Source organism: Bactrocera neohumeralis, unplaced genomic scaffold, assembly GCF_024586455.1.
Source record: "Bactrocera neohumeralis isolate Rockhampton unplaced genomic scaffold, APGP_CSIRO_Bneo_wtdbg2-racon-allhic-juicebox.fasta_v2 cluster10, whole genome shotgun sequence".
In the NCBI taxonomy this organism is placed as follows: Eukaryota; Metazoa; Arthropoda; class Insecta; order Diptera; family Tephritidae; genus Bactrocera; species Bactrocera neohumeralis.
The window spans coordinates 16,520,542-16,532,144 of NW_026089623.1; the positions used below are offsets into that span (position 1 = coordinate 16,520,542).

The following is an 11,603-nucleotide window of genomic DNA, read 5'->3' on the forward strand; positions in this document are numbered from 1 at the left end:
CGTCGAAACTAATTGTGAAGCACTTCTCTTTCCATTGTTGTATTGCGACACATTTACACCGATTTTTGCAATAGTAAATATATGTAACTACTCCGTCTTTTATATTAGAATTCTCCTGAATTCTTGATATATATAAGTTTCATTATGCTAATATTACTGAAATTATTATAACAATGTTACAACTGTATATTACTTTGCTGTGAAATTTTTAAATTTATTATATTTTTTTCATCTATTTGATCCAATCTATAAATCTTCTTATTTCATGTTCATAATATTTCCTTCATCTGTTTCAATTAAATTAGGTAAATAGGAATCAGTGATTTTTATCGAACAATTATTGAATTTCCCCTTAAAATAGTTTGATTATTATTACAAGTATTATTATTAAATACATTATTAGGATATTTAACAATAATTGATTTTTCATCCAATGAAGAAATTTCTAATTCCATATTTGTTACTAAATTACAAATCTTTTTTATTATGCGAACTAAGTTTTAACTGCTAAATGTGTTTATTTTCTTCAAATAACATTGTCTTATTTTCATATGTAAAAATTTTTCCTATTTTTGCATGGATTTCTTTTTGGTTTCTATTTTCCAAATAGGTGTTCCATTTCCTTAATTTGTTTTCTAACTTTAACTTCATGCTGAGGTGGATACCTATACAATTTTCAATTAATCTGCTGCTGCGTTGCAGTTTTAGTTTCATGTTGGATTCCCTTTGTGATAGTCAATTTATCACCATTTTTAAATTATAATTTACTATCTGGGGTGTTGTGGAATACAAGACAGAATTGCTTAGCTGTCGGAATTGCAAACCAATTCTGATTTTCATTGAATTTTTGTCTTTTCAAACATACGCAAAACCAATATTCGAATCAGCCGTTTACTAATGTGACAAAACTTGCAAATGAATACATTTGGAAATAATCTTATTAAAGTTTTTAATGAGTTCAGATTTAAAGGAAGATTTTAAGAGATAACATTTATCGAATGAATAAAGACGCATTTGCATACTGCTGACAAATGTACATGCGAGATGCATCGAGCAATTTCTTCGCAAAGGCAGAATATCAAAGATTTCGTATCTAAAAAATTATGTTTAAATATATAACTATAAACTCAAAGAATTTCGCTTTAATCAATTATTTATTTCTCTCCTAAAAAGAACCACAAAAAATCTGAATTTTGAACAAGCAACACCTTACTCGTTCGCTAAAGCAAATCAGACACTCGCTACGGCAAAATTTGTTCTTGCACTGAGCAAAAAAATTTATCAATTTTTTATGTATGAAAATGAAAATAATCAATGAATGTTGTGCAAGAGTACTTATAAGAGTAAGCGTCTTTTCAATTTAGAAAAGCATTTTTTAAATCTTCATAAAGATATTTCTAGTCTTGAAATTTCCGAAAGAGAAAACAAATTAGCGAATTTAAAAAAATGAACATTTACAAAGCAGTTGATACTGAAGAAAAAGGTAAACAAAAGAAAAAGGCGTCGTTTATAGTTGCTCTTTATTAGGCGAAAAAAGGACGCCCATTTGATGATGGGGTTTTTTTTTATAAAATTTGGGCTCTGAATTTTTTAGTTGTTTTGGAAACAAGGGTTATGATGCCTGTCGGATATTAGAATCTGTCCCTTTGTCCCGCCCCACGCTAGTCCGTCGAACAGAACAAATCAGTTCATAGATTTTTAGATGTTCAATAGATAGACTTAGAAATTGTATGTTTTTTTTTGACGAAACCACAGATGCAAATAATATACGTCAGCTTATTGTTTGTGCAAAATCAGTGGGAAGCAATTTCGAAACAGTAGAAGAAGTTTTAATTGTGATATCTCTCCACAAAAATGTCACAGGGGAAATAATTTATAAGTCTATCGAGGAAAATGTTTTAAATTTGTTAGACATTGAAAAACTGAGCAGTATTTGTACTGATGGGGCAAGAGTTATGTTGAGAAAAAACAAAGGACTTGTGGGATAATTTTATAAAAAAAAATATCAACATACTCAAATTCCATTGTATAATCCATCAGCAGGCGTTATTTGCTAAAAAATTAAATATTGTTAAAGCCATGGAAGTTTCCATCAAAATAATTAATAAAATAAGAGGCGGACACCACGCTCTGAGCCACCGAAAGTTTAAACTTTTTCTTGAAGAACTGTCTTCGGATTATCAAGACCTGCTTCTATATACCGAAGTTAAATGGCTCAGTTGTGGGAAAAGAGATTTCCAACTAGACCTTGCCTTTCTGAGTGATATTACCAGCTTTATAAATGAATTAAATCTCGCTTTACAGGGCAAAAATAAATTTATATCGGAACTTATTAATAATGTTGGCCAAATTAAAAGAAAATTAAATATTTTGATTAGCGAACTTAAGGAGAAAAAAGTCACTCGTTTACCACGTACAGAAGAAATAATATTGGAAACAGCAAACATGAGTAAATTGGATGAATATGTGGAAGTATTGGAATCAATCGTTATTGATTTCAATAAGAGATTCAAGGATTTTGATAAAATTAGCAACATTATTACTCTCCACGATAGCCCACTTACATGTGACATATGTAAGTCAGCAAAAAGAACCTCCTCAAACTGAACTAAGGAGTCTGCAAAGGAGCGTAACTGTGCCATTGGGGAGCGGTTTGGAGTTTTGGAAGAATCTACAAGCTTTATTCTATGTTTGATTCAACCTACAACTGTGAAGCTGCCTTTTCCAATCTTAAAATGATCCAAAATAAATATAGAAACCACCTAACGGACAAACATACATATATGCGATTTAATGAGAATCAAAAATTAAAGATGAAATTGACATTAATAAAATAATTGAATAAACTAAAATAAACATATTTTTTAATTATGAAAACTTTTTTCGGTGTAGCTGCTTTGTTTACTTTTTGTTTCGCTACTTGCTTCGCTTCTTGTTCTTCTCAACTAACATTTGTATAATTTTGTGCGTGTGGTAGTTCGGTCGAGACTGATTTAATGTTTTGTACTTCACGCATAAGTTCATTTACCGAACTTACCTTAAGGTCTTTTATAAAGATGGTGCGGCTCTATTTCGGGTCGATATCTCAGCTTCAGTGTTTTTTTTTATTAGTTGCCAGTTGTCCGGTTGAGGTATGTTGAAAATTATGCTCTTTGCTTCTCCCTGGATGCTCTGGTAGTACACAGATCGTACCACTTCCTTCTGTAACTCGATATTACTCGTTATTGATAGCAGGTATTCGATGCTATTAAAAAACGAGTTTATCGTTGTATCTCCCGTCCTCGTAAATATAGGCAGGTCGTTGACTGTTTTTACAAGGGCATGTTTTTTTTTAGTTCTAAGTAGGCTTGCCGCATCTGTTCCAGCTGTAGTTCTCTGCGGGCAAGTTCGTCTACTAGATTGACCGCTGCCATCCAAGAGTCTGCTCGGAGAACAATTTCCATATCTCTGCCTTTAGACTATTTTTTGTGGGGCTACGTCAAGTCTAAAGTCTACAGAAATAAGCCAGCAACTATTCCAGCTTTGGAAGACAACATTTCCGAAGAAATTCGGGCTATTCCGGCTATTCATGGACCACCTAAGACGCAGCCGCGGTCAACATTTAAATGAAATTATCTTCAAAAAGGAAATGTCATGAACCAATCTAACGTTTCAAATAAAGAACCGATGAGATTTTGCAAATTTTATGCGTTTTTTTTTTAAAAAAAGTTATCAAGCTCTTAAAAAATCACCCGATAGATTGACCGCTGCCATCCGAGTCTGCTCACTTTCCATATCTCTGCTGTTGTCAAAGGTTTGCTGCCTTGATGATTTAATTTTGGTGATTGGTTTGGTTACCTCGCCTTTTCAAATTTTTGGTGAATTCACACTCTTATTTTTTAAGACTGCAAAAAACTTCACAATTTTTTTAATACATGTTTTGGTGAATTAACGTTTTTTTAATTTTTGAGTCCGTTTTCGCTGTAAAACTTTTCTTTTAAATTATGTTATATTTATATATATATATACATATATATATACATATAGTGTGGTGTCGACTTTATTAGCATTCACTGCACACTTTTTCTCAAAGTAATTTCAAAATAAATGTTTACTGCACCTTCGGTGGTGTCTATTTTTGCATTTATTGGGGTTGTTTTATATTTAATGATATTCTGGAGGGTATGGTCAACTCTTGAGATACAGAATTGCAGAGTTATTATAGGGAATTATATAAAATATAACGGTTTTCGAGGAAAAATTTTTTTTTCTGAACACGGTTCGTTTTACTGAATCCTTATATAACACTTTTAAAAGGATCCTACCGACTGCGGCAATTTTATATTTCATTCGTTTTAAACCCTAGAGAGATACCATTTAGTTTGGATGGTTGAATCAGACTAAATTTTAATTTTATTAATTATAATCATTCAAGTTAGTAGTGCAATGAATTATTGCTTACAAATCATAAATACTTATTTTACTTATTACATATGTTTTGCAAGAAAGTATGCATTTACTATTATCTAACTAAAGGCTTTGTATCATTTACATTGATTTTTGCAATAGCAAAGGAAATGGTTTTAAATTACAAAGTTATTGATTTACGCTTGTTCTATTAATTTCATTAAGAAATTCAGTAAATTTATCATTTTGAATGTTCCCTAATGTAAGTTAGAAATAAAGCAATTTGATTTAAAAGAAATAAATAGAGTAAGTCAGAAATTATATTTGAAAGTTATAATTATATGGAAAAGAAAAATATAGATATTAAGCATAAGTGAAAATGAAAAATATATTTGAGAATTTTAAATTTTATAAAAATAAAATACTTTGATATTGCTAAAACGTAAGTATTAAGCATAAGTGAAAAATTAAACTTTATACAAATACTTCATAAAATTACTTAGCTTAATTGAAAGTGGAAATAATTAATTAAAATTGTGAAATTTAAGTGCATTTAAAATTACAAGTGTTTAAAGGGGCGTAAAGCGATAACAAATATAACAACCCCTGACTTGGCAACTCATTTAACGAAATTTTCTACGCAAAACCACTATAACTTAACCTGGATCTGCCAATCCTCCCGGATAGAGGGGTAAAACCAGCTACTGGTTTTCAAAAAAAGAAAATTAATATTAATATTGTATTCAAGGTGTACGGACGTGTTTTTAATTTGCTCCGTGGACTTGGTGTTTAGAAAAAGAAAAGAAGCAAAAATTAAAAAACAAAAAATTTATTAAATAGGAAACAAACAAATAGCAAACAGCGCACACAAATTGTTATTATTAAACATAAACAAATTGTGCACGAAACAAAAAGTAAAAACAAAAAAAGAAAAATAATCAAACAAACAGAAAGAAGTGCTGCTCAAAGTGTAAACACAATGACTGCGACAGACTACAGCAGCACGACAGTGAACTGAAAACGTCGTTGTTCATCTTACTACATGTACATTTTGAGAAGCAACAACAACACAATGGCCGGCATGTACACAAAACAACGCAGTTGTCCATTTTGTATGTACACAATTTCGTTGTGGCCATACTAATTCCTTTCACTTCAATGAAATTTTAATATTTTGTTCAAAATGAAATTTTTTATGCAAAAAATAAGTAAATAGGTAAATATATTTGCAATTGTTATTACAAATGATATAATAGAGCTATAATATAGCTATTTTATGCTTTTATTTATAAAATAACGTCAAGTTTGTTAGAGCTGTGAATAATTTTACATTTTACATATTAGTGGCACCACCACTCTACCTCCTCTTTCTAGCTTCCATTCTACTGTCAACTCTACTGTCGTCCTACTGTCGTTGGCAAAAATTGGAGGATATTGAAGTTAGCGAGAACGACAAGTGTCGGCCTGCACTCGTGTAGTCGTGCAGCTGTCAAAATAACACTGCCCTTAAGAACGTGTGTATTTTAATATTTGGCAGATGTAGTTTGCAGTCTGTCGCCGTCTATGTGTTCACCACATCAGCCTCACCAGCAAGGCCGTAGGCATTTTTTAAATGTCTACTTTAGCTTTGTCGAGCCAACAACAGCAACTTCTGGCAAAAACAAAACTAACGGCGATGACTCATCACCGCAGCGATCAGCTGAAATGGTAAGCAAGCGGAGTCAGCGGAAGCAGGAGAGAACAGAAAACGGAAATTTCAACCAGGCACGCCAAATGGTAAAAAGACAGAAATCCTAATCGGCAACTGATTTGCCATACTAATGCCTGGTTTTCATTAGGTCTCAATAATTGACATCAAAAACTGCCTAAGCGAACAGCTGCGCTTTTGGTGTCAAACATCATTTTCATTACAACATCCAAACTGACCGAAGGTCGATATTGCAGTGCCTTTCAAAAACTGTCGTCAATTTTTGGTGTCAGATGATTGACCACCTGTTTTCATTTATGTCTATTGTGAACAGGCAATTTTGACAGCTGTTAAATTGAAAATATAATTACTTTTAAATAAGTGCGTGGAAGTGTAAAAATGAATAAGAATAAAAAAATTGCAATAGTAACTGTGGCGTTGTCTTATAACGTCATTAAAAGCTTAGAAAAAGAAAAGGACTCAGCAAAGGAAACCAAAGCAGTGGTAGGTTAGACCAGGATTAAGGAATCGTTGCACCAGTGGATTTTCCGCCACACTTCGATCCAAGCTGGTTTCTCAGGACCCAAAGTGGTTGAAGAACTTCCTGAGGATGACTCTGGAAGATTTCGATTTTTTAGTGGTGCGTCTTACTCCATATATTTACAAAAGCAATACAAGATTCTGTGAAACGATCTCGATCGGTGAAAGACTGGCGGTAACACTACGCTATTTAGCCACAGTTGATAACTTCTCGAGTTTGATGAGTGTTTTTCTATTGGGAAAAACTACTATCTGCCATATAGTGTATAACACGTGTGGTGCAATTTTTGAAGCTTTAAAGAACGAGTTTTTAAAAGTGAGTATTCATATCTGTTCGTTTGTTAGTGAAAAAATATTTTGTGGATTCTAATAAGGTTCCCAACACTCATGAGGAATGGGCAAAAGTATCGGAACGTTTTTACCAGCGATGGCATTTTTCTAACTGCTGTGGGGCATTGGATGGAAAGCACATATCGATTCAGGCGCCTGCGAACTGCGGTTCAGAATATTTCAATTATAAGAAATAGAATAGCATTGTTCTGATGGCTATGGTTGATGCGGACTACAAATTTTTATTTGTAGATGTTGGAGCTTATGGTCGTGAATCTGATGGAGGCGTTTTCGCAAGGTAAAACTATTACAAAATAATAACATTAAATGTTAATTATTAAAATGTCTTACTATTTTAACATATTCAGATGTGCTCTTTCAATGGCTCTTGCAGAAAACAAGTTAAATTTTTCGCCGCCGAAACCACTTCCACATGAACGTGATGAAATGCCATTTGTCATTGTAGCTGACGACGCTTTTCCCTTAAAAACGTACTTAATGGAATCATTTAGCTTCCGCAATCAAGTTTTGTCGTACAAAATAATTAATTATAGGCTATCCAGAGCCAGAAATGTTGTGGAAAATGTGTTCGGCAGAGATAAAGAGATGTTTAACTCCTCTCTCACTGGAAGTGAGAGAGCAATTGCTAAACGTCAAAACCACCTAAACTTTGACAGTTGATCGAGTTCAGGAGGTTTTGACGTTTAGCAATTGGAAACGAGCGATGGCCAGATTGAAATCTTACCAAAAAGATATGTAAACGGAGGGATTAGTTGCATCGTTCAAGACCACTTATAAAAATGAAAATTAAATAAATTTGTGAAATTTAAAGGTATTTGATGAAAGGTTTTGTAATTTGAAGCATCATAGTATTGTTTTCAATGAAAAATGATTAAAAACATTTAATGATTGAGAGTTAACAAGCTTAAATCCATTTATTGGGTATTGAAAGGACAAAAGTCAGTTGTTCTAATATTCTTTAAAAAGATTTAAATAGTTTATTCATATAATAAATAACCACTATATAGTAATTTTTATTCATACTAAATGTTGGGTGTTTTAATTTAAATGCCCAAAAATTGTAATTTTGTTCAATCTGGCCATAATGGAAAATGTTATAAAAAACGCTAATTTTGAGGCGCTCTCACACTGGAATAAGTTTAACAACCCTTTATTCCTGGTGTTCGGCATATGTGCATCACGTTTTCGAATACTCCGAAGACCCATGAACGTTACTCCCGAACATGCTACAGTTATTGTACTCGCGATTTGCATATTGCATAATTGTTTGTTAAGACGCAAGTTTATATATGTATATATGATTATCTGATGTAGACAAAGATACAAATGGCATTACTGATCCAGGTAATTGGCGAATGGAGTTGGGAAAAAATGGAATGTTTACATCAGTTCGGCCAAGCAGTATTTTAGGTAGGCCAGCAGACAGCGCGATAAATGTCCGTGGAAGTTTTATGGAGTATTTCATGACTCCTCATGGAGAGGTTGAATGGCAATATAATGGGACGATATTGCATAATTCGTCTTTGTAGTACTTTCCTCTTTTATAAATATGTAATTCTATAATTTAAGTTATTTTGCAAATACAAAATATTTTCATGTTCCTTTTTTATAAAGTTTCTCAAATTTAAATAAAACAAGTTTGAATTCAATTAATTTCTATATATGCCATCTTTTATAAAAATTTTTATATGTATAAACATTTTTTATAATTATAATTATTATTTTTAGTTCAGTTTTATTCAACAAAAGATGTAGCAGTTGTAGTATATGAAATAGATGTGTTTCGAATTGCAGTATGTTGACCTATAGAATAAAACAGCAAAATTAGGTTTTATTAACACATACAATTGTGCAACTGCTCTGACCTAGCTACATTCTATTGATACTTGAATATCAACTCACATATATCCCGCATAAATTCTTTGGCCAGTTGTGGAGATTCTTGGGCCCACTCTCGGCCATTGGATGATACAAAATTTACTAAATCATCCCAAGCGTCACTTTTGGTAGCTGATGTGAGGGTCTCCAGTGCACGTTCCACCACTTGAATATACTCATCATCATCTTTTTGAGCTCGACCTCTCCCTAAATTGATTGAAGTGGATGGCGTTGGTTGCATTTCGCCAGATAAACTTGTATCTTGCGCCTCAAACAATATTGTTTGAGGGGTCACCCGTTGTCCTGTAAAAACAAGTAGCATTATTTTTACAGACGTATACTTGCATTAAATAAATTTGATGTCGTGTTCTCTTCAACACGCAAGGTGGGCTCCAGGAACCTTAAAGAATTAAAAAGTGGGTTCATTGTAGGTGTTCTTCCAGCCCCTTGACCACTTTTTGTATGTGACTTTCGGTTGAAGGCCGCCTAAAAGTAATATTTATAATGCAATTTGTTGTGTACTAAATATTTCACAATTACTTACGCGAAAAGAGCAGCAAAGGCTGTTCCATTTGGCTGCTACTTCTGATCGTGGAATATTTAATATGTCTGCTACTTCATGCCACTGAGCCTCTCGCAAATTTCGATCTCTATAATCATGGAAAGAAAATTACATGTGCCTTCCCTGGACTCTACTTCTTGGATCAGCCGCTCGGTCTCTTCCACTGTCCATTTTGCTTTCATTTTCCACACTCGCTTGATTATTCGAGTTTGAATTTCTAAATTATTTTCGTCCTCCATATTTGAAACTGAAAAAGTTTGGGAAAATAAGTTTATAGTATTCTTCATCAAATGTAATAAAAACCTTACTTTGAAATGTGAAAAATCGTTTCTGCTTTTTATTTCTTTAACACCTGTTTCTGTGGCAAACGAAAATTATTGCCGACATGTTGGCAAATCAAAATTAGTTGTCAAATATTGCCACATATCGAAAATTGATTGTTTTCATTTGACTGTCATTTGAAATGACCGTGCATTGCCAAATATGCCGGCAAACGCAAATGACATCATATGACCACCCGTTTTCATTATTTTGACAACATTTGACGACAAATATGACCTAATGAAAACCAGACATAAGCAATGGTTCAGACGATGAAGGCCAAGGGTACCACCACAGTCGTTAATGCCATACCACCTCCAATATATTTGCGCGAGGGCAGCAGAAATACTCTTGTATTAGAATAGTTTTATTCGTATCAACTGAAGAGCTCTAATGCCTAGTTGTTGTAATTAAGGGTATAGAGTCCGCCGTAAACTCTAGTGAAGCCAAAAATTAAAGCATTGGAAGAATGCGGTTTTAGTATTAAACCTGGTGTAAATATATTTAATAGAAACAAAGTACCACAGCCTATTTTTAAAACAGAACTGATGCCAAATTGCCGATTTATAATTTAAAATATCTGCTCCATCGCAGAATCACCGTTGAAGAACCACATAAGGGAAATGGGCCAGTACAATATACAAACTCTGAGGAGTATGAACCCACGAAAGCATATTGCACTCTACGCATTTGGTAATCGACATCCTACTTCAAAATGTACTCTTAAAAAAGAGGAGTTAAATAAAAAATGCTGCAATTGTGGAGGAAATCACACTGCTAACTACAGGGGTTGCCCCGTATATAAAGATTTGAAATCGAAGTTGTCACAGGGCATTCAAGCACGTCGTAACCAAATGTTGGATATTCCTCTTAATGAAAATCTTGAAATCCCCGCCCATATTTCAAAACCAGCTAATCCTAAAGAAAATGCTACTCAAGGGAGCTATGCAAACGTGGTGAAACACAAAGCGTTGAAACTATGATTTTCCACCTTACCCAATATATGACACAATTTATGGCTTCAATGCAAATTATCACATCATAAAACCAAATGTTGCAAACTTTTTTAAGTAAAAAATTAGTGTATTGAACATTTGTTCATGGAATGCTACCGGTGTTAACCACTATAAACTGGAACTTATTAGACTTCTGGATGAAAATAATATTGATATAATGCTATTGTCAGAAACTCATCTTACGAACAAAAACAGTTTCTTTATACTGGGATTTAGACTCTATGTTACAATCCACCAAGGAACAGCAGTGTTGATGAGAAAACGGTTAAATCATCACGCATTAGAATCTTATGCCACAGCGCAATTACAAGCTACAACAATAACTATAAAAAATCTCTGCGGAGACTTAAACCTGACGGCTATATACTGCCCACCTCGGTTTAAAATTACAGACATCTAATTTAAAGACTTTTTTGGAACACTAGGCCATAGATTTCTAGCAGCTGGAGATTACAATGCAAAACATACGTATTGGGGCTCATGCCTAATTAACCCGAAAGGACGACAGCTGTATTACACTATTATAAATAGGCACAATAACCTTGACATAATATCTCCTGGTAAGCCGACATATTGGCCTAGTGATCGTAACAATATACCGATTTAATTGATTTCGCTGTATTCAAAAATATTGACACTGACCTATCTTCTGATCACTCTCCTGTACTAATAAAGAAATGTGAACAACCTATTCTCGTTGATCCAAAAATGGGTCTAACTTCTTATAAAATGAATTGGCTAAAATATAAAAAATACGCGAGTAGCCATATTAATATCGAGCACAAAATAAATACAGGAAGAGATATTGGCGAAAGCATAAGAGAACTCAATGATATAATAACTAACGCGGCTGTCTTAGCAA

General features: G+C 33.3%; 1 long non-coding RNA gene across 1 annotated transcript; it reads right to left on the reverse strand.

Annotated features, from left to right (window-relative positions):
- Nucleotides 1-8,848: 8,848 nt before the first annotated feature.
- Nucleotides 8,849-9,774, reverse strand: LOC126765521 (uncharacterized). The gene is made up of 3 exons (XR_007668490.1): nucleotides 9,713-9,774; nucleotides 9,387-9,651; nucleotides 8,849-9,328 (listed from the first exon to the last, which is right to left on the reverse strand). It is a non-coding gene; the product is annotated as an uncharacterized LOC126765521 (long non-coding RNA).
- Nucleotides 9,775-11,603: the final 1,829 nt, after the last annotated feature.